The sequence below is a fragment of the Pristiophorus japonicus genome, chromosome 25 (assembly GCF_044704955.1).
Source record: "Pristiophorus japonicus isolate sPriJap1 chromosome 25, sPriJap1.hap1, whole genome shotgun sequence".
Lineage (NCBI taxonomy): Eukaryota > Metazoa > Chordata > Chondrichthyes > Pristiophoridae > Pristiophorus > Pristiophorus japonicus.
Genome location: NC_092001.1, coordinates 3,121,417 through 3,146,075, shown reverse-complemented (window position 1 = coordinate 3,146,075; position 24,659 = coordinate 3,121,417). Strand labels below are relative to the sequence as shown.

The following is a 24,659-nucleotide window of genomic DNA, read 5'->3' as shown; positions in this document are numbered from 1 at the left end:
TGTTCCCTTTTAAATACTAGAAGATGAGGCAGGGGGTATAAATAGAGAAACCAAAACACAGGGATACAATCAAGAGGAAGAGAGAAAGGGAAACACTGTCCCCACCCAGAACTAATGCAGAAACCCCTCTGCTGCGCTCGGGGTGGCCACTCTCAGCCTGGATACACTAACGTCCCAACAGCTCATTGACTGTCGGAGTGGGACCGTGCGGCACTTCAGAAGACAGGTCGAAAAAGCAAAGTCACTGATTCGGGCTCATGTGCTTCTCTGATCAAGAATAACAACACACAAAAAATGCTTTTAAAATGGATACATATTATCTGCACATTTGTCACGCAGTCGGCTCGTTTGTCGAGGGTGAAGATTCTCACTTCGGGGTTGTTGATTTAAATATGGGAGAGGTACCGAGTTAAAATCCCGGACGTGGCCTTGAATCTGCATGGAACTTTTGCAAAGAAGGACTTGCATTCCTGCAGCGGCTGATTGGAGAGTGCGGCGCCGGAATGTTGCTGCTTGTCCCGGCCGAACTCACTCTGGAGCTGGGGACGAGCGATTAGTCGATGGGTTGTTTGCGGCTTTGATCTGCTGTTGTGAAGTGAGGCGGCGCTGCAGGATCCTTTAATAATCACTCACAACTCAACTGAAAGCAGCCGGTATGTGCAGCTTTGAGACGGGCTTTCTGCACCGTCAGGACTGGAAACGGGAGGGAGTGAGAGACACTGTGGAGAGTTTGTGTGTGTACAGAACTGTACAGAGAAACAGCAAATGTAACAGGGCTGTGGGACACTGCACTTTGTTAACATTGAACCACTAATGTGAATTATTCCGTTTTTTCTAATATTTAGTTGAACAAGTTTTCAAAATGTTAGCACTGAGTTTCAAATCAGGAATTTTTCGCGCATTGGCCAAATGTGGTAACCACTATACTACGGAAACACTGCAGTTGAAGTACTGGTGGGAACATAACCAGAGCTTTTGCAACACAGATGGCCGATACTTCAAGGAGCTGGTTTTATGAGAATAGAATTATGGTGCTATATTTAGGAAAGCTGTGAGTGTGGCAGGAATTGATCTCGTGTTTGCCAGACATTACAGAAAGGAACAGGAGGTGGCCATTTAGCAGTGAGTGGTTAGGTTCTGGAAAGTACTGCTTGAAAGTGCGGTGGAGGCAGACTCAATCTTCTCTTTCAAACGGGAGTTGGATAAGTGTCTGAAGGAAAAACAATTGCAGGGCTACGGTGAAAGGGCGGGGGAGTGCGACTCGCTGAGTCTGGCCTTCCGTGCTGTCACCATTCCATGATTCTATAAGTTAGTGGCACATTTAATAGTGTGGGTGGAAGCAGAACATTGCAAAGGGACATGGATTGAATCGGCAAAACTAGAGGCATCTGTTTCAGGAGATTCGGAGGGTGCGGAAATTCGGGAGTTTAATGACTTTGAAAGGAACATTTTTGTTTTGTGCAGTTTCGGTCAGAGAAATGTTTGTGAAAGGAATGTTTTGCACAGAGGAATGCAGCATTTAATCTTCTGCATTAACATTTCTTTCTTGGTGTAGAGGTCACATTTCTTTTCCATGTCATTCTTCTCGAATTTATAATTCCTTTGGTGATTCACAATAATCAGTCTCTTGCTCTAAATTTAATCTCACTTTTTCCCCAGTGTCCTGTTGATGTTACTAGCAATGAATATTTTGAACCACACCCCGAAAGCACAGTGTGTAAAATAGTTTATGGTTGAAGAGTTCACTTGCAGTGCACAGAAGAAACGATTCAATTATGGACTCTCCTTCAGTTAGCATTTATTTAATTGTGCAAAAGAAGATCATGGATTAATTAATTATGTTTTTCCATGAAAGTAATATAACATTTAATGAAAAGTTATCACCCAACGTGGGACTTCAATCACAAATGCTCAAAATAAGAGTCTCATGCTCTACCAACTGACCAGACTGCACTGCACCGGACATTGATGAGCTCATCCTTTATATTCAGGTTTCTCGCCCTTTGATGTGCTGAAGTGCAGCAGATATCACGTTGGCCTCCCACGCGAATGGTCCCCGGTGGATCCGTTTTCTCTCACTGAAAGTTATCTATTTATTGAAGTGAAATAAACAGCAATTAAGGAATCAGGTAGCCCTTTTGCCAGGAGAATAAATAGCAAATAAAAACAGCAAATGCTGGAAATCTCAGCAGGTCAGGCAGCATTTGCCAGAAGACTAGACTCATCTCTGATTGTTCATCCACAGCACGTTTAAAGATAATGGTTCTGGCCAGGATCAAATCGGTGACATTTCACGGATAAAGCAAACGTAATAATCACTACACTAAGGAAACCTCTGGCACAGCTGGCAAAAAAGAGGGGAGCTGACTTGTGAGCTCCCTCTGTGCTGATCACCACTGATTTTTAATGTAGAAGCAAATCATTCTGGACTCCGGGGATTACCTAAGAAGAGAAAAGGATCAGGAATGTGTTGGCTCACCTGAAAAAACTTCTGTCCCACAGTGAAAGTTCTCAATCCTTCTCCTCCGCTGCACTTCACAGAAATGTCACGAATCACCCAGCCACTTCCACATCCTCACAGTGGGTCCACAGAGGCTCCAACCATCTCCCCGCGATCAGCGAACTTGCCAAGTTTGTAAAATTAAACCCCGAACACATGTCCGGCAACGGGCAGGAGAAACAAGAAAATCTGAGAGCTCGGTCCGTAACAGAAAGTAGTGGTGTTATTTTTGGTGATTACAGCAATTATTATTCGTCTCACGGATCTCAATTGTATTTATTTGTCGAATTTACCGAGAATCGTTACCAGATTAGTGCGCCGGACTTAACCCCTCGACCACCAGGGAACAGGTACGATACTTGTCGATATATTTATATATATGTATATATGAACCTGAATATCAACGGCTAGCTGCCTCGACCTCATGGAGCAACAGTAGTGCATCTAACTTTGAGTGAGAGAAGTTGTTCCATCGTGGCAGTCATTTCATCTTTTGTTCCCATTGAAAACTAGAAAATGAGACAGGGGGAATAAATAGAGAAACCAAAGCACAGGTATACAGACAAAAGGAAGAGAGAACGGGAAATCCTGTCCCATCGAGAACTAATGCAGAATCCCCTCTGCTGCGCTCGGGCTGGCCACCCTCAGCCTGGATACACTAACGTCCCAACAGCTCATTGACTGTCGGAGTGGGACCGTGCGGCGCTTCAAAAGACAAGACGAAAAAGCAAAGTCACTGATTCGGTCTCATGTGCTCCTCTAATCAAGAATAGCGACACACAAAAAAATACTCTTGTAATGGTTACCTCCATATTGTCAAACAGTTGGCATGTTGGTCCCGGGGCATGATTCTCCCTTTAGCTTTGTTGTGAGAAGTTTTGGGTTCAAATCCTGGATGAGCCCATTATTTTGCTGATTATTTTGAAATTGAATCGAAATTTTGCAAAGAAGAACTTACATTTCTGCAGTCAGGAACTCATGACGACAAAGCGCTTTACAGCTGTTGAGTTTTGTTTGACGTGTTGCTGTGTGGGGGAAGATGTGCCCATATTATCCCACACGAACCACAACAGTTTGTGAAGGAGTTTGGTGCAAATAATCAGGTGCCTTTTGGGCCTTGGACTTTCTTTGAATGAGTTCTGCTTGTACCTGCATTCAAGCTTGAAACAGCAACTGGGCTTCCATCTCACGGGAGCAGCTTGTTGTGGTTAGCAAGTCGGTGACGAGGGTTGGGGTTGAAGTGCATCTCTTTCAATCTTTGAGATTTCACCAAGCAAAGATTTGATGAATCCAACTGTCCCTGTAAGCATTTAGTTCACGTGTAATCACAGGAATATCTGCAGTCAGGAGCTGAAAAGTAATTAAAACCTAATACCGGCTTCGGGACAATCAGAATACTTTGTCGCAGACAAGGCACCTGAAGGCTGGAAGTGAGATCACACCGGTTCTGGGAGAGCTTTGGCCGTAAAATGGAAGTATCTGCAGTGTGCGGGACCAGACTGCTTCCACACATCCACAATGAATGTTCTACACTTTATTTGGGAAAAGCACAACTGAGACTGGACAAGTTGCATCCCGGTCAGAGTAATCTGAAGCATTAAATGACTGACACCCTGGTTTGGGATGTCTTGCAACACATGTTTAAGTTTGTTTCTGTGGGGCACTGGGATAGTGCGTTCAGCTATTGATCAAGTAGTTGGTGTTTCGAACCCACCCAGGGAAGAATCCTTTAACTGTTTTTTCCCCGAGGATTCTGTGCCGCACAGTTCCAGGTTGCCATTGTGCATTTTGGCTGCATTAATATATTCCGCAAAGATTGCCAGCTGTGCTGTTATGCAGGGAGTTTCCACTCCAAATCTTTTATGAACATTCAGTTCATGTAAAATGATAACAATTTTTTACATGGATCAAGTTCCTCCATCCAGTCCACTCGAAATAAATTCTGTTATTGGGTTTCAAGGAGCTGTTGGAAATTGCCTGACCAATCGTTATGGCTTTGCTCAGAATCTGAGCTTCAACAGTCAACAGTTTGCCAAGGATCACCTCATGGCCAATGACAAGCGTAAAAAAGTCTCTCAGCATTTGTTTTGGAACCCTTCAAATTTTCAATGTCCTGCCAGGCGCCTTCGTTCTGAGACATCACTTGCCACTACCTGGCCCTCCGACCATTGGCACGTGTAGAACCGATTCCTCGCCATCAGAACGCTTTCTTTAGGTTTTAGATGCTCCCAGACCAGCGTACACAATTCTTCATAGGATTTAGTTGTTGGTTTTACCAGAGCTAGAATATTATTCATGAGGCCATAGGTTGTTGCCCCACAGACTGTAAGGAGGATCGCCCTTCATTTGGCAGCGTTCTCGTCCCCTTCCAGCTCGTTGGCCACAAATTATTGGTCGAGTCTCTCCACGAAGTGATCGCAGTAGTCCCCTTCTGAGAACTTCTCCAGGAGACCAACTGTTCCTTGCATTTTTGCGCGGTTGTTCGTTGTCTAATCGACAATTGATACGCTCAAAATAAAGGATGAAACTGAGTACTGTGAACAATGATTGAGTGTGACATTAGCTCCTTTATTAAGACTTCAGAGTGCAGGTACCTCATGGGTGGCCTGCTTATATACCGTGCTCCCAAGGGATGCTGGGATCACTTGCGACTCCAACAGGTAGGCCCTCTGGTGGTGGTGTGATACAGGTTGCCAACAATTAAATAAATAACACAAGGTGTGCACAGAAATCAACAATCAAAAGCCCTTTCATTAAACACAGGAGGTTCCTGCAATTTTCTGATCGAAAAACCTTTTAGTCTTTGTCCTTAAAATTGCAAATGTGGAAATTGGGGAGTTTAATGAATTTGAAAGGAGAACATTATTGTTTGGTGAAGTTCTGGGCAGAGAAATGTTTGTGAAAGGAACTTTTTGCAGAGAGAGGCATTGAGCATTTAAGCTTGTTGCTGAACACCTCTCTCTGGGCACTGAGCTAAGTAGCAGTGTCTGTCGTGTCGTGGTTATCACATTTCCGTCACACGTGAAAGGTTTCCGGTTCAAGCCTGCGCAGAAACATTATATCTCAAGCAAAAACTTGTCTGCAATAACATTGAATACAAGCTGTTTTGGATACCTTGTTCCACGAGCAACGAACATTTAAAACCAGTCTCCTCAAATACAGATTGTGTAAAATCAGATCGGGGATAAAACTTCATCAAGGATTAAAGTTTCATGAATTATTAAAGTTCAGTTATTGAAGTTTTGACTGTCCCTGTTAGCGTTGTTTCTCAGAATGAAAGAAATGCTATCGGTTTATACCAGCAGATCTAAGCTGCATTTGAATCCGACAAACAACTTGTTAATTATTCGCTCTTCCCCAGTTCCAGGGCTGAGAGGTTTATTGTCCATCCCAGGGATGCAAGCAACCTCAGAGCTGGGCCAAAGCTCGCCGTGCACCGAGCAGAGCTCAAGTAAACCCAGGGGGAGAGGATACCCCGGTCACTGGGCCTTCCAGCAACCCTGAACAAGCGCCCAGTCTAAAACTTTCCAGAGCAATAACTTTTAACTGGAGCATCTAACAGTACGGACGGCCGAGCGGTCTGAGGCGCTGCTTTCATTATTTGATTAAATTATCAACATCCCTGAGTTTGCATGTTTATCATTGTGCAAAAGAAGATCATGGGTTCATTAATGATTTTTAACCGCGAAAGCAACATAAAAGTGATCGCCCAACGTGGGGCTCGAACCCACGACCCTGAGATTAAGAGTCTCATGCTCTACCGACTGAGCTAGCCGGGCTTTTCAGCATCCATCCTGTCGATCCCCTTCAGAATATTGTCCGTTTCAATGAGATCACGTCTCTTTCTTCCAAACTTCAGAGAGTATCGGCCCATTCGACACAATCTCTCACCAGAGAACAGTCCTCTCATCCCTGGAATCAATCTGGTGAACCTCCGTTGTACCACCTCCAAGGCAAATGTATACCTTCCTCAGATAAGGAGACCAAAACTGTGCGCAGTACTCCAGGTGTGGTCTCACCAGGGCACTGTACAATTGTAGCAAGACTTCCTTACTGTTGTACTATGGGCTATATATGAAATGCTTTGGCAGAATATCCTCTTTATCTGCTGATTCTACGGTTGTATAAAAAGTTATTAAAATTCGACAGTCGCTCGGCAAACATATTTGAATTTCCTTCAGTGTGCTACACATGTGGATGGATTAATGATGAGTGAAACAATTATTCAGTCTCTCACAAACTTAAATTATTTTTGTCAACTTGCTCTGTAAATATTATTTCCAAAGCGGGAATCAAACCCAGACCATGGCAGTGAGAGCACCAAATCCTAACCACTAGACTACCAGGGAATACTGCTCGCAGTTTCTGCGATAGCTTTAAATATAGTCAGCTTACCAGCACAGCTGAGAATTGTGTGGTGAAACGGCATGTAACTGGATTTGCTCGGAGCATCGTGGAGGCCCCGACCTGCGTGAGAACGCCAGTGGCAGTTCGGGGCCATAAAACGAGCGTTGAACGGCGGCCTGGGTGCAGCGTGGTGGTGTACCAAAGCAAGGTGCAGCGCGAGCTGGTGCAGGAGGGCGACGGGAGAGAAGAGTGACGTCATCAAAGTTCAGGTTGGTGATTGGACCTTGGGCAGGTACAGCAGGAGCTGAGAAAGAATGTCGAGGGATGTGATCGTGGATCAGTGGCGGCATAGGTTCTGGGCCAGGGGCCCAGGGGCAGTACGGACCAGCCCACACTGCGATATGTGTGCACACTGGGTCCGTGCTGCAGAGATATTCTCCAGTCGTCTTGGATAACCATTGACTCTGGACCAAGACCTCATTCTGTCAATCCCTTGTGATGGCGACGGTGCAAGGGCCACCACACGTTAAAACAATCCACACACAGACATCTTCCACCATTCAACATGCAGTTCCGGACCTGGAATATTAGGTATATCATTGAAACACCTGTGAACTCATCCGTTTTTGGCGCGGAAGCAAGTCATCCTCGCTTCGAGGGACTGCCTATAATGATGATGAACTGGATTTGCTGCAGACCGCGGGGAGCAGGTGATGAACGCGGGCCTGAGAGTATGAGTGACAGGTGGGCACTGCTTCTGATGCTCTCTGACCCACTGTGGGAGTGGCCCGGGATTTTGAAGCCCTTTCATTGCACCAATGTAGGGTAAATGAAACTGTGTTTCAGGAACCTTCATGAATACAAACATGAGCACTCTCTACTGTAGACCTCGTGGTACTGACTCCCGATCAAAAAGCTGCCTATTCAATTCATGTTGGGGTCATTGTTCTTCCGGAATTGAGAATTTCTTTGCTGTTTGGCAATAACCCGACCCTTGCTCCAAGGTTTGTCTCACTGTTTCCACGATGTCAGTCACAGAAATGCCAGATGTCCTCATTTAATTCATGTTACAAGACACAAAACTTCAAAATTTAATTTAAATTACAATCTGAATGGCCGAGCTTTCGAAGGTGCTCTGTTCACTTTTCAATCTGCTCTTAAAGAGTGGTTTCAAATCCCTTTTCTTCTTTTTAGTATTTAAGCCAAACTCATTTTCTTGGTACCACGAACAGCTCCATAAAAGTGGGATTCAGCAGTTCACCTGCTCGCTTCACATTTCCGTCTGACCGGGTGCTGAAAGTGAGGATGTTTCCGCAGTGCAGTGGTTAACACGTTCGCTTCACACGCGAAAGCTCACCGTTTGGGAATATTTTCTGGAGCTTTCTCCTCATACATGCTCAGAGGTGAGTTTGTTGCCCTGTGAATGGTCTGAAGATGATAAGAATGTAAGGATCAGGGGCCAGAGTAAGCCATTCAAGAACATCCTGGCAGTTCCTCGAAAGCAAGTTGAAACATCTGGGGTGGAGCCAACAGGCGCCTGGTTGGAATCAGTGACAAAAATGTGAGCTTTAGCAGAAGCCCGACTAACACAGTTGATAGAGCATGAGACTTTTAATCTCAGGTTCTCGGGTGGGAACACCAAGTTTGTTGATTATTTTTAATTACATTTTATGTTGCTTTCACGGGAATACATCGTTAATTAACCAATGATCTTCTTTTGCCCTAATAAAGAAATGCTAACTGAAGGAGAGTCCATAATTGGTTAATTTATCGATGCTCAGCAAGTTAACTCTTAAACCATAAACCATTTTACACACTGTTTTCGGGGTCTGGTTCAAAAAATTCATTGCTGGTAACATCAACAGGAGACTGGGGAAACAGTAAGACAGACTTTAGAGCAAGGGTCTGGTTATTGTGAAACAGCAAAGGAAATATATATTCTAGAAGGATAAATTAGAAACGAAATGTGACCCTGACACCCAGAGTGATGTGTTGAGGCAGAAGATTAAATGCTGGATCCATTTCTGCAAAAAATTCCTTTCACAAACATTTCTCTGACCGAAACTGCAGAAAACAAAAATATTCCTTTCAAAGTCATTAAACTCCCGAATTTCCGCGTCCCACCAATCTCCTGAATCAGGTGCCTGTAGTTATGCCGATTCACTCCATGTCCCTATGCAATGTTCTGCTTCCACCCACAGTATAAAATGTGCCACTAACTTATAGAATCATGGAATGGTTATAGCACGGAAGGCCATTCGGCCCGTCGAGCCCGTGCCGACTCTCAGCGAGTCCCACTCCCCCGCCCTTTCCCGTAACCCTGCAATTGCTTTACTTTCAGACACTTATACAACTCCCCTTTGATAGATAAGATTGAGTCTGCCTCCACCGCACTTTCAAGCAGTGCATTCCAGAACCTAACCACTCGCTGCTAAATGGCCACCTCCTGTTTCTGTGTGTAAAGTATGGGAAACACTTGATCAATTCCTGTCACACTCACACCCGTCCTAAATATAGCACCGTCATTCTATTCTCATATAACCAGTTCTTGCAGTGCAGGCCAGCTGTGTATGATATGGCTCTGGTTATGTTTTTAACAGTATATAACCTCAGCATTTCCATAGTTCAGTGGTTATTTCGTTTGCCTAATATGCGAAAGTGGTTCGAAACTGTGCGAAATCATTTAAAAAATGTGTTCCTTTCAATATTAGTAAAAATTTAATAATTCACAGTAGTGGTCCAATCTTAACAAAGTGCAATCTCTCACAGCCCTGTTACATTTGCTGTTTCTCTCATACAGTTCTGTACACTATCAAACTCTCCCCAGTGTCTCTCACTCCCTCCCGTTTCCAGCCCTGACGGTGCAGAAACCCCTCTCAAAGCTGCTCATTCCGGCTGCTTTCAGTTGAGTTGTGAGAGATTATTAAAAGATCCTGCATTGCCGCCTCGCTTCTCAACAGCAGATCAAAGCCGCAAACAAACCATCGACTAATCGCTCGTCCCCAGCTTCGAATCACTGGACCACCAGGGAACGCTGCATTGCTGCATCGCTGCAGCGTAATGATTGATGTCATTATTGTCCTTTTCAATCCACTTTTTTCACATCGAAACACATTGTAACCGTGATCTGAATGTAACGCCACGTGATTCTTTGAAATCACCTTTAAATGATTGGGTAAAACCAGTCCTCATGCCACCGAAAAACGCTTCGATTATATGGCCAGGGCGGTAACTTTTGAAGCACAGTTTCTAAATTCAAGGCCTTATAAAATTGACGACATGCAGTTGATGTGAAAAAATCAGAATTGATTTCATCACCGTTAATTAACCGACAACCTTATGCAGAATGAAAGAAATAATACGATACTTACTGGGGGACAGTGGTATCTCCTATCATTCATTTTCTCTGTACATGTGATGAACTTTTATGCCTTTCTCATTAACATACTGTATTTTATGAGAATAGTTTAAAATTGTAAATGTTTATGACTCAGTTATAAAACCATTGATTGTCTGTGTGCCTACTCTTGATAGGAGGAGCACTTGAGACCGAAGTTCCAGTTCTATATATGTGTCAATAGTATCAATTTCCACCAGTTTCTTTAAACTCAATAAATTAACGTATTTCTATTGGGCTGGATGGAGGAACATGATCCATGTAAAAATTGTTATCGTTTTACATGCACTGAATGCTCATAAAAGTATTGGAGTGGGACCTCACTGGAAGACAGAACAGCTGGCAATATTTGCGGAATATATTCATGCATCCAACACTCACAATGACAACCTGGAACTGTGCGGCACTGAATCTTCAGGGGAAAAAAGTTAGAGGCTTCATCCGTGGGTGGGGCCGAAACACCAACCTTTCAGTTAACAGCCGAACGCGCTAACCCATTGCGCCACAGAGACTGATGCCATTTCATGTTGCAAGACATCCAAAACCAAGGTGTCAGTCAGATAAAGCTTCAGATCGCTCCGACCGGGATGGAACTTGTCCACTCTCAGTTGTACTTTTCCCAAATAAATGGAGGGACATTCATTGTGGATGCGTGGAGGCAGTCTGGACCCGCACACAGCAGACACTTCCATGTCACCGGCAACCAGCTCTCCCACAACCGGTGTGATCTACATTCCAGCCTTCAGGTGCCATGTCTGTGACAAAGTATTCTGACTGTCCCGAAGCCGGTATTAGGTGTTAATTCGTTCTCAGCTCCTGACTGCGGATATTCCTATGATTAAACGTGAACTAAATGCTTACAGGGACAGTTGATTTCACCGTTTTTTTGCTTGGTGAAATTTCAAAGATTGAAAGCGACGCACATCAATCCCAAACCTCGTCACCTACTCCCTAACTTGACAAAATGTTGAATTCTGTTATCATGCCAAACATTTTGGATAAATGCATTAAAATGCCAGCGTACATTTTACCTGGCAAGACTGAAGTACAAGCTGTGATGAACAGAGTGATATAGTGGAGGGGGTCTTGTGTGGGGTCAGTTTGTCTTCCTGACCAAAGCGGTTGTGGGTCACTCCCACTCCCTGGTTCTCGAGACTGGATTTATTAATCAGGGTGTGATAAAGTACAGCAGACAATTGTTTTGTACAAAGAAGGTTTGGGTTTTATTCAAGATAGCAAATAACACAAAGAGACACCAATAACACTGTAAAATCTTACAAAAGCTTCTGAACAATGGGGAATACTTAGTTTCAGGTAATAAACACAACAGAAATACCTCCGACCTCCCACTAAATCTCGAACTAATGTAGTTTCGAGGGCAACAGGAATAATGCTCACCAATTCTTCCTTTCACAGTTAGGGCTGTTTTGTGGTTTCCGGGTTCTTTGGTTACAGCCGGTTTACCTTGCCATAACCCAGGCGTGCCAGAAGACCTCTGCTGCGTCTTGAAGCCATTGGGGCAAGTTCTTTTCTCCGATATCGCGATGTTTCTTCCTGCGTTTTCTTGCCATGTTCTCTCGATCTTGTTGTTCCGAAGTTCTTGGCCAAAAAATTATTTCTGTGATGGTCAGAATAGAGATAGCTCTGTTGGGAAGATAGGCCATTAATTATACACGGAGAGCCTGTTTAATCTTCGCGCTAAATCTAACATTTCTTTTGTTGAAGTTTTGCTGCCCAGCTATTTGAAACTTGATTCAGTTTTAAACTGGCGTTGATAGACTTTTCTGAATTGATGAGCTCTTGTCCATTGTGATAGCACTGCTTTTTCTTCGGGAAGTCTGGCCTGAACCAGATATTTGTATGCCTGTTGAAAAGGTGTTGGAATATGTATGTGACATTTGGGTCCTCTGGGTGGGGTGGATAAAGTTTCTTCAGTGGTCGATACTTTAAATGCTAATGTTTTCTGGGTGCAGGTTTCGAGGGTAAACAGTTCCCAGACAATTCGATTTACTCCAATGTCCAAACTGGCCTTTGAGAGATTGACCCATCACCTTTCCTTGCAGACCCAACATTCAGCATTCAAAACTCCCAAACTTGGGTAAAAACTCATTGATTTCTTCCAAAAGCATTTTAGGATCTCAAACCTTTTGGTTGATATTCACAAATTAAATTTCCTTTCCAATGAATCCAAACACTGATTGATGTTCCCACGAATTTTGCAACACTGCAGTCCCCCCTTTGACACTCTACATACTTGAGTGTCATGTTAGGTGACCAAATTTCCTGACACCCAAGAGTCAACCTTCCCCTGCAATTACCGAGCTGAACCCAAACATACATTCGCCCTTGAATTGTATCACTGTTTACAGGTAAATATAGTCATAAGTTACATTACAGCATAGAGGGGGTCCAACAACCGTCCATTACTCCAGTTTCACAAAAATACACAGTAAAACACACACAGTAAAACCCTTTTACAACTTGACCTCTGTGTTTTTACAGCAGGTGGAATCTAAACCGGACCTCACCGGGTGACTGCGATTTTACTGCAGTGTTATATCATATTTTGTGTTTCCCTCCCTGATACAATCCTTAAGTTCTGCTCGGGCTGGTCCAGCTGAGAACGAAGACCTCGGTCCCTCACCCTGCAGGTAGTACACCATCAATAAAAAATCATCACGAGCTGGCGGAGCACTAAAACGTGGGAAGCTATTCTGATCCAGGAAGGGAACTCTATATTTCTGAAAAAATACCACGAGGGTGGAATTATGATCTCTGAAATTTCGCCCCCTATCTGAATCGACTTTTGTTCGAGAGTATGTAAATGTTTCTGTGATACTTCCACAACTTTTAGTAGGGCGGTAAGATGTTCGGTTAGAGGGGTGATTTGTTCACCAAAATGTATGACATAATCCTGCAGGTTGGTGATTTTTTCACTTTCAGTGAGGTGAAAAGCGGGGTGTTCGGGAATGGGAACAATACATTCCTGGGCCACTTGCACTTCTGCCTCAGGTTTGAAGCAAAAACTGCTTTCATGCATCGGACACCAGATGTGCTGTCCATGCTGGTAGTGGGGCGCACTGGTGGTGACACAATATGTCCCATCTGTGGAGGAACATGGTCTTGTGCAATTACCTCTATGGTACAGTTGATAGGCTGTGCGCCAGCATCTTTAAACCCGCACTGTGGTTTAGAATAGGTGTTCGAGTGCTGGGGACACAATATTATGTGTGCACCCAGGCTCCAGCACCCAGTGAGGTAAGTACCCATCATAGCTTGCTCCCACTTTATGACCTACAGTGGGACCGATGTGAAATGAATGTGTGCACCCCCTTGAATGATCCCAATGTTCTCCACTCTGTATATCGGTGCGGGTCGGGCTATCCCACCTATGACCGACATCCTCACTACTATTCCCATGATTGTGTAATTGGAACAGCCGCAAACCATTGGGACAGGGTAGGCTTCAGAAGCTAGGTGGAGCTGGCACGAGGTTAGTGAATTACTAAATGTGTGCAGTGCTGTGAGGTGCTTGTTGCTGATCGAGGAGGTGTAGGCAGACTAACCATATTTCTTTCTCCACAGAGCGCTTTTGGTTCTTACTCTCAGTCCATTTGACTGCAGCGTCCACAGGACGCTCAGCGCGAAATAGGTTCAGTACCCATTTCTTTGTTATATTGCCTTTCTTGAATATGTAAGAGGAAATCCTCTCTTCCATTTTGCTTCTTTCCTCAAAAATAGTGCTGACTGCATCACACCTTTTGTCCAATGTCCTGCCGCGGTCGCCATTCTGTAGGGGGGGTGGTGGGTTTGTCAGCTTGCCTAGCTGACCAGAGCGGGTGTGTGTCGTTCCCACTCCCTGGTTCTCGACCTTGGATTTATTAATCAGGGGTGCGATAAAGTACAGCAGACAACTGGTTTTTACAAAGAAGGGATGGACTTTATTCAAGAAAGCAAATAACACAAATATACTCCAATAAAACTGTAAAATCTTACAAAATAGGGAATACTTTATTGCAGGTAATAAACACAACAGAAATACCTCCTAAATCCCACTTACTCTCTAACTAGGTCACACTCAGGGGCTCCAGGGATTCATACTTGGGGAAGAGTGACCATAATATGGTAGAATTCTTTATTAAGATGGAGAGTGACACAGTTAATTCTGAGACGAGGGTTCTAAACTTAACAAAAGCTAACTTCAATGGGATGAGGTGTAAATTGGCTAGAATAGATTGGCAAATTATACTTAAAGGGTTGACAGTGGATAGGCAACGGGAAACATTTATTGATAACAATGATGAACTTCAACAGCTGTACTTCCCTTTCAGGAGTAAAAATAAAACAGGAAAGGTGGCTCAACCGTGGCTAACAAGGGAAATTAAGGATTGTGTTAGATCCAAGGAAGAGGCATATAAATTGTCCAGAAAAAGCAGCAAACCTGAGGACTGGGAGAAATTTAGAATTCAACAGAGGAGGACAAAGGGATTAATAAGGAGGGGGAAAATAAAGTACGAGGGGAAGCTTGCCGGGAACATAAAAACTGATTGCAAACGCTTCTATAGATATGTGAAGAGAAAAAGATTAGTGAAGACAAACGTAGGTCCCTTGCAGTCGGAATTAGGTGAATTAACGATGCGGAACAAAAAAATGTCAGACCAATTGAACAAATACTTTGGTTCTGTCTTCACGAAGCAAGACACAAATGACCTTCCGGATGTACTAGGGGACCGAGGATCTCGTGACAAGGAGGAAATGAAGGATATCCTTATTAGGCGGGAAATTGTGTTGGGGAAATTGATGCGATTGAAGGCCGACAAATCCCCGCGGTATGATCGACTCCATCCCAGTGTACTAAAGGATGTGGCTCTAGAAATAGTGGATGCATTGGTGATCACTTTCCAACAATCTATCGATTCTGGACTGGAGAGTAGCGAATGTAACACCACTTTTTAAAAAAGGAGGGAGATAGAAAATTGAAAATTATAGAGCGGTTTGCCTGACATCAGTCGTGGGGAAAATGTTCGAATCAATTATTCAGGATTAAATAGCAACGCTTTTGGAAAGCAGTGATAGGATCGTTCCAAGTCAGCATGGATTTGTGAAAGGGAAATCATGCTTGACAAATCTTCTGGAATTTTTTGAGGTTGTAACTTGTAGAGTGGTCAAGGAGAGTCATTGGATGTGGTGTATTTGGACTTTCGAAAGGCCTTTGACAAGGTTCCACATAAGAGATTGGTGTAGAAAATCAAAGCACATGGTATTGGTGGTAATGTAGTGACGTCGATAGAGAATTGGTTGGCAGACAGGAAGCAGAGAGTCGGGATAAACGGTTCCTTTTCGGAATGGAAGCAAGTGAACAGTCGTGTGCCGCAGGGGTCAGTGCTGGGATCCCAATAAACATTAACGATTTGGATGAAGGAATTTGAGTGTAATATCTTCAAGTTTGCAGATGACACTAAACTGGGTGGCGGTATGAGCTGTGAAAAGAATGCTAAGAGGCTGCAGGATGATTTGGACAGGTTCAGTGAGTAGGAAACTGCATAGCAGATGCAGTATCATGTCGATATGTGTGAGGTTATCAACTTTGCTGGCAAAAACACGAAGGCAGAATATTATCTGAATGGTGGCAGATTAGAAAAAGGCGAGGTGGAACAAGACCTGGGTGTCATGGTTCAACTGTAATTGAAAGTTGGCATGCAGGTAGAGCAGGCGGTGAAGAAGGCAAATGGCATGTTGGCCTTCATAGCTAGGGGATTTGAGTATCGGAGCAGGGAGGTCTTACTACAAAAGTACAAGGTCTTGGTGAGGCCCCACCAGGAATATTGTGTTCAGTTTTTGTCTCCTAATCTGAGGAAGGATGTTGTTGCTGTTGACGGAGTGCAGCGAAGGTTCACCAGACTGATTCCAGGGATGACTGGACTGACAGATGAGGAGAGACTAGATCAGATGGGCCTTTCTACACTGGGGTTGAGAAGAATGAGAGCGGAGTTCATAGAAATGTATAAGATTCTGGCGGGACGGGACAGGTTAGATGTGGTAAGAATGTTCCCGATGTTGGGGAAGTCCAGAATAGTCTTAGGATAAGGGGTAGGCCATTTAGGACTGAGTTGAGGAGAAACTTCTTCACTCAGAGAGTTGTTAACCTGTGGAATTACCTGCCGCAGAGAGTCGTTGATGCCAGTTCATTGGATATATTCAAGAGGGAGCATGATATGGCCCTTATGGCTAAAGCGATCAAGGGGTATGGAAAGAAAGTGGGAAAGGGGTACTGGGGTAATGATCAGTCATGATCATATTGAATGGTGGTGCAGGCTCTAAGGGCCGAATGGCCGACTCTTGCATCTATTTTCTATGTTTCTATGTTAACTGGCTCAAACTCTAGTGCTCCAGGGATTCATGCTCACCAGACCCTTCCTTTGACAGCTCGGGTTGTTTCACGATTTCCTGGTTCTTTGTTTTTTGCCGTTTTGCCTTGCCGTACCCCGGATGTGGAGGAGGACCTTTGCTGTGTATTGAAGCCAGTTCGGGTGAGCCCGCTGATGTGGTTAGACATATTTTGGATTAATCTCTGGTGAGAACCCAATTTCCTTTGTAATCAATTGGGTTTTAAGTTGTTTAGGTAATTTCTACCTGCTGGACAGTCTAGGCACAAATTGTAGAGTGGGAAACTTGCATGGACCCCGGTTTTCTTGGTGGTTGATTTTCCTGGTTAGTTTCGTCAGTCACGGTGGTCCGGTTGATGACTGTTACCTTGTCAGTTCGAATTGGTGTTCCACTGATTGTTCTTTGCAGTTCTTTTCATCGATGTCGTGATGTCTCTTCCTGTGTTTTCTCGCCGTGTGCTCTCGATCTTGATCTTGTTGTTCCAAAGAAATGGTCAGAGGAATAGGCTGCTCTTGGTACGATAGGCACCCAGTTATACTCTGAGAGGCTGCTTAATCTTCGTGCCAAATTTAACGTTTCTTTTGTTTGAGTTTTGCTGCCCATTGCTTTTAAGTGGTCTTCTTTCTGTAAGTTTTGGTGGGCTAGCTAACTGACACTTGATTAAATGTTTTAATCCTGTGTTGGTAGACTTTGGGATGGCGATTCTTCTTATTTATGAACCAATGAATTCTTGTCCTTTGTAATAGCACTGCTTTGGCTTCGGGAAGTCTGGGCTGAGCCAGATATTTCTATACATGTTGAAAAGCTGTTGGAATATGTATGTGATATTTGGGTCATGTGGGTGGGGTGGATAATGTTTCTTCCATGGTCGATTGTTAAAATGCTAATGTTTTCTGGGCGCCAGACTATGGTTAAGAGATCCCCCAGACAAAGTGATCAGCTACAATACACAAATTCTAAATCCCACCACTCTGTCACTGCAGCTTTCCCAACAGGCCCATACTTGCCTTTTAAAATCCCAAACTTAATTAAGACTGGTAGATTTCTTCCATCTGCTTTTTAGGATCCCAAACGTTATGTTTAATAGGCCCAAATCGAATTTCCTTTTCAGTGAGTCCAAACACTCGGGGGTTTCCACTAATGTTGTAATCTACATAGGCAGTCCCTCGGAATCGGAGAAGACTTGCTTCCACTCCTAAAGTGAGTTCTTTGGTGGCTGAACATTCCAATGAGGGAGCCACACACCCTATCACAGGTGGGACAGATAGTCGTTGAGGGAAGGGATGGGTGGGACAGGTTTGCCGAACGCTCTTTCTGCTGTCTGCACTTGATTTCCGCATGCACTCGGCGTTGAGACTCGAGGTGCTCAGCGCCCTCTCGGATGCACTTCCTCCACTGATGGTGGTCTTGGGCCAGGGACTCCTGAATGTCAATGGGGATGTAGCACTTTATCAGGGAGGCTTTGAGGGTGTATTGTAGAGTTTCTGATGCCCACCTTTGGCTCGTTAGCCATGAAGGAGCTCCGAGTAGAGCACTTGCTTTGGGAATCTCGTGTCTGGCATGCGAACTATGTGGCCTGCCCAGCGGAGCTGATCGAGTGTGGTCAGTGCTTCAAAGCTGGGGACGTTAGCATGAATAAGGTCGTTGATGTTGGTGCGTCTGTCCTCCAAGTGGATTTGTAGGATCTTGTGGAGGAATCGTTGATGATATTTCTTCAGCAACTTGAGGTGTCTACTGTACATGGTCCATATCTCTGAGCCTTGCAGGCGGGCAGGTATTATTACTACAGCCCTCTAGACCATGAGCCTGGTGGCAGTTTTGAGGGCCTGGTCTTGAAACTCTACTTTCCTCAGGCGGCCGAAGGCTGCACTGGCGCATGGAGGCCGTGTTGATCTCGTCGTCGATGCCTGCACTTTTTGACAGAAGGCTCCCGAGATATGAGAAGTGGTCCACGTTGTACAGGGCCGCGCCGTGGATCTTGATGACTGGGGGGCAGTGCTGTGTAGTTAGGAAAGGCTGGTGGAGGACCTTTGTCTTACGGATGTTTAATGTAAGGCCCATGCTTTCATACGCCTCAGTAAATACTCGACACTGTCCTGGAGTTCAACCTCTGTATGTGCGCAGACGCAGGCCTTGGTGAGGCCTCATCTGGAATATTGTGTTCAGTTTTGGTCTCCTAATCTGAGGAAGGACGTTCTTGCTACTGAGGGAGTGCAGCGAAGATTCACCAGACTGATTCCCAGGATGGCAGGACTGACATGTAAAGAGTAACTGAATCAACTGGACTTATATTCACTGAAATTTAGAAGAATAAGAAGGGATCGCAAAGAAACATGTACAGGTCTGAAAGGAATTGGACAGGTTCGAGGCAGGAAGAATGGTCTAGATTTTGGGGAAGTTCAGAAACAGGGGACACAGTCTAAGGACAAGGGGTAAGTCATTTAGGACCGAGATGAGGAGAAACTTCTTCACTCAGAGAATTCTGAACCTGTAGAATTCTCTGCCACAGAAAGTTGTTGAGGCCAGTTCGTTAGCTATATTCAAAATGGAGTTAAATGTGGCCCTTACGGCTAAAGGTATCAAAGGGATGCAGAGAAAGCAGGAAAGGGGTACTGAGGTGAATGATCAGCCATAATCATATTGAATGGTGGTGCAGGCTCGAAGGGTCGAATGGCCTACTCCTGCACTTGTTTTCTATGTTTCTATGTTTCTATGCAAAACTCTGAAAAAAATGGTTGAAGTATCGACTCTGCCTTAGTTAGCATTTCGTTCATTGTGTAAAAGAAGGTGAGGGGTTAATTAATGATGCTTTCCCATCAAAGCAACACAAAAGTTTAACAAAAAACATACGGTGACTGGCAGGTGAGCACTGCTTCTGACAGCCAGTGAGAATGGGCGGGGATTTTAAAGCACCTTGTATTGTGAAACCTTCATGTCGCCAAACATTTGCTATGTGTTCTATAGACCTCGTGGCGCAACGTTAGCACGTCTGAACCCAGATCACGTCGAAGTCTCTGTTCTTCAGGATAATTCGTGAATTAATTGTTTCTTTGCTGTCTCTAAATAACCATATCCTTGCTCCAAGCTCTGTCTCACTGTTTCCCCGGAATCAGGCAAAGATTCGCCTGCTGCCCTCATTTATTTCATGTGACAGGACACAAAACTTCAACATAAACCTGCAGTTGGTCACATATATCCCTAAATAGTCAGGTTGGCCGAGTGGTATAAGGTTGTGTATTTCGATTGCAGTCTCCACTCGAGGTGTGGGTTCACTTCGCACTTCTGAAACTTCCACTTTTTAAACATTAAGTGTATTTAATTGTTTGTTTGACACCACGACCAATTGCTTGCAAGTGGGATTCAGCAGTTCACATGCTCGCTTGACACTTCTGTCTGACCGGGTGCTGAAAGTGGAGATGTTTCTGCAGTGTACCAGTTAGCACGTTCGCCTCACACGCGAAAGCTCATCGGGCGGGAATATTTTCTGGAGCTTTCTCCTCATGCATGCTCAGGGGCGAGTTTGTTCTCCCGTGAAAGGTGTTAAGATTTTAAACATGTAAGGATTAGGGGTCTGAGTAGGCCATTCGTCCCCTCGAGCCTGGTCCACTATTCAAGAACATCCTGGCTGTTCCTCGACAGCAATTTTAAACATCTGGGTTGGAGCCAACAGGCGCCGGAAACAACTTCTGTCCCACATTGAAAGTTCTCAATCCTTCTCATTCCGCTGCCCTTTCCAGAAATGTCATGGATTACCCAGCCACCGTGTTCACTTCCACATTCTCAGAGTGGGGCCACAGAGGCTCCTACCTTCTCCCCACGTTCAGCGAACTCGCCCAGTTTAAAAAATTAAACCCGGCACACGTGCCCGGCGAAAGGCAGGAGAAGTCAGATAGTCTGTAAGCTCGATCTGTCACAGAAAGAATCGGTATTCATGGTCATTACCGCAATGATTAATCGTCTCACAGACCTCAATTATTTTTATGCAATGAATTGATCAACGATTGAAACCAGGTTCGTGCGCCGGATCTTAACCCATCGACCACCAGGGAACAGTTATGATACATGTCGATATATTTATATATATTTATATATGAACCTGAATATCAACGGCTAGCTGCCTAGACCTCATGGCGCAACGGTAGAGCGTCTAACTTTGAGTGAGAGAAATTGTTCCACAGTTACATCCATGTCATCTTTTGTCCACATTTAAACATGAGAAACTGATACAGGGGGAATAAATAGAGAAATAAAAGCCCAGGGATATAGACAAGAGGAAGAGAGAAGGGGAAAGATACTGTCTCCACCCAGAACTAATGCAGAAACCACTCTGCTGTGCTCGGGGTGGCCACCCGCAGCCTGGATACACGAACGGGAGAACACCAGCGGCAGGATTTTAGTAACCTTTTATACAACCGTAGAATCAGCAGAGAAACAGGATATTCGGCCAATATCATTTCATATATAGCCCATAGTACAAGAGTAAGAAAGTCTAGCTATAATTGTACAGTGCCCTGGTGAGACCACACCTGGAGTGCTGCGCACAGTTTTTGTTTCCTCATCTGAGGAAGGAAACACTTGCCTTGGAGATGGTACAACAGAGGTTCACCAGATTGATTCCTGGGATGAGAGGACAGTCCTCTGGTGAGAGATTGTGTAGAATGGGCCGATACTCTCTGGAGTTTGGAAGAAAGAGACGTGATCTCATTGAAATGGACAATATTCTGAAGGCGATTGGCAGCGTAGATCGTGAGAAGCCCGGCTAGCTCAGTCGGTCAAGTATGATACGCTGAATGGCAGGGTCGTCGGCTCGAGCCCCACGTTGGTCGATTACTTTTATGTTGCTTTCGCGGTTAATATCCTTATGAACCCATGATCTTCTTTTGCACAATGATAAAACTGCAAACTCAGGGATGTTGATAATTTCATCAAATAATGAGAGCAGCGCCTCAGACCGCTCGGCTGTCCGTACTGTTAGATGCTCCAGTTAAAAGTTATTACTCTGGAAAATTTTAGACTGGGCGCTTGTTCAGGTTTGCTGGAAGTCCCAGTGACCGGGATATCCTCTCCCCCGGGGTTTTCCTGAGCCTCTGCTCGGTGCACGGCGAGCTTTGTCCCGGGTCTGATGTTGCTTCCATCTCAGGGAAGGACAATAACCCTCTGAGCTCTGGAACTGGGGAAGAGCGAAATATTACCTAATTTTTTGTCGCTTTCAAATGCAGCTTAGATCTGCTGGGAAAAACCGATAGCATTTCTTTCAGTCTGTGAAACAACGCTAACAGGGACAGTCAAAACTTCAATTACTGAACTTAAATAATTCATGAAACTTTAATCCTTGATGAAGTTTTATCCCCGATCTGATTTTACACAACCTGTATTTGAGGAGACTGGTTTTCAATGTTCGTTGCTCATGCAACAAGGTATTCAAAAAAGGTTTTGTTCAATTTTATTGCAGAAAAGTTTTTGCTTGGGATGTAATGTTTCTGCGCAGGCTTGAACCGGGAACCTTTCACGTGTGAGGGAAATGTGATAACCACGACACAACAGAAACTGCTGCTGAGCTCAGTGCCCAGAGAGAAATGTTAAACAACAAGCTGAAATGCTCAATCCCTCTCTCTGCCAAAAGTTCCTTTCACAATCATTTATCTGACCATAACTGCTAAAAACAACAATGTTCTCCTTTCAAAGTCATTAAACTCCCCAATTTCCACATCTGCAACTTTAAGGACAAGGACAGAAATCTTTTTCGATCAGAAAATTGCCGGAAACCCCTGTGGTTAATGACAGGGCTTTTGATGGTTGATTTCTGTAAACACCTTGTGATATGTATTTAACCCTTGGCAACCTGTATCACACCACCATCAGAGGTCCCACCTGTTGGAATTCCAAGTGATCCCAGCATCCCTTGGGAGCACGGTATCTAAGCAGGCCACCCATGATGTACCTGCACTCTGGAGTCTTATTAAAGGAGTTAATGTCACAATTACTCATTGCTCACAGTACTCAGTTTCATCCTTTATTTTGAGCTTATCAATTGGCGATGAGACACCGAACAACCACGCGAAAATGAAGGAACATTTGGTATCCTGGAGGAGTTCTCAGAAGGGGACGACTGCGAAGCCTTCGTGGAGAGATTCGACCAATACTTCGTGGCCAACGAGCTGGAAAGGGACGATAACGCTGCCAAATGAAGGGCGATCCTCCTTACCGTCTGAGGGGCAACAACCTATGGCCTCATGAAGAATCTTCTCGCTCTGGTGAAACCAAAAACTAATTCCTATGAATAATTGTGTACGCTGGTCGAGGAGCATCTAAATCCTAAAGAAAGCGTTCTGATGGCGAGGTATCGGTTCTGCACGTGCCAATGGTCGGAGAGCCAGGCAGTGGCGAGCTGTGTCGCCGAACTGAGGCGCCTCGCAGGACATTGCAAATTTGACGGATTCCACAATGAATGCTGAGAGACTTTTTGTGCTTAGCATTGGCCATGAGGTAATCCTTCGCAAACTGTTCCCAGTTGAAACTCAGAATCTGAGCAAAGCCATAACGATAGGTCAGGCAATTTCCACCAGTTCCTTTAAACCCAATAACGGAATTTATTTCGAGTGGACTGGATGGAGGACATGATCCATGTAAAAAATTGTTATCATTTTACATGAACTGAATGTTCATAAAAGTATTGGAGTGGAAAGTCACTGGATAAAAGCACTGCTTGCAATGTTTGCAAAATTTATTCGTGCAGCCAAAACGCACAATGGCAACCTGGAACTGTGCGGCATCGAATTCTCGGGGAAAAAACATTCAAAGGCTTCGTTTTTCGGTGGGCTCGAACCAACAACTATTTGATAAACGGCTGAATGCAAAATCCCATTGCCCAACAGCAACTAACTTAAACATACGTTACAAGACATCCCAAACCAGGGTGTCAGTCAGTTAAAGCTTCAGATTGCCCTGGCCAGGATGCAACTTGTCCACTCTCAGTTGTACTTTTCCCAATTAAAGTGTGGGGCATTCATTGTGGATGTGTGGAAGCAGTCTGATCCCGCACACTGCAGACACTTGAATGTCACCGCCAACCAGCTCTCCCACAACCGGTGTGATCTACCTTCCAGCCTTCCAGCTTTGTCGGCGACGAAGTATTCTGATTGTCCCGAAGCCGGTATTCGGTTTTAATTCCTTTTCAGCTCCTGACTGCAGATATTCCTATGATTAAACGTGAAGTAAATGCTTACAGGGACAGTTGGATTCATCATATCTTTTCTTGGTGAAATTTCAAAGATTGAAAGTGATGCACATCAACCCCAAACCTCGTCACCTGCTCGCTAACCACAACACGCTGCTCCCGTGAGATGGAAGCCCAGTTGCTGTTTCAAGCTTGAATGCAGGTCGAAGCAGAACTCATTCAAAGAAAGTCCAAGTCACTGAGGCACCTGATTATTTGCACCAACCTCCTTCGCAAAGTGTTGAGGTTCGAGTGGGGTGATTGGGGCACATCTATCCCCACACTACAACACTTCAAACATAACTCAACGGCTGTAAAGCGCTTTGGGCGTCATGAGTTCCTGAATGCAGAAATAGAAGTCCTTCTTTGCAAAGTTTCGATGCAATTTCAAAATTATCAGCAAAATAATGGGCTCATCCAGGGTTAGAACCCAAAGCTTCTCACAACAAAGCTGAATGCAGAATCATGCCCCGAAACCAACAAGCCAACTGTTTGACAAAAATGGAGGTAACGATTGTAAAAGTACTATTTTGTGTGTCGCTATTCTTGATTAGAGGAGCACATGAGACCGAATCAGTGACGTTACTTTTTCGTCCTGTCGACTGAAGTGCCACACGGTCCCACTCCGACAGTCAATGAGCTGTTGGGACGTTAGTGTATCCAGGCTGCGGATGGCCACCCTGAGCGCAGCAGAGTGGTTTCTGCATTAGTTCTGGGTAGAACAGTATTTCCCCTTCTCTCGTCCTCTTGTCTGTATCCCTGTGCTTTGGTTTCTCTATTTATTCCCCCTGTCTCAGTTTCTAGTGTTTAAA

At 44.5% G+C, this 24,659-nt stretch overlaps 1 non-coding gene across 1 annotated transcript; it reads right to left on the bottom strand.

Annotated features, from left to right (window-relative positions):
* Positions 1–6,206: 6,206 nt before the first annotated feature.
* trnak-cuu (transfer RNA lysine (anticodon CUU)) lies at positions 6,207–6,279 on the bottom strand. Its single transcript has one exon. It is a non-coding gene; the product is annotated as a tRNA-Lys (tRNA).
* Positions 6,280–24,659: the final 18,380 nt, after the last annotated feature.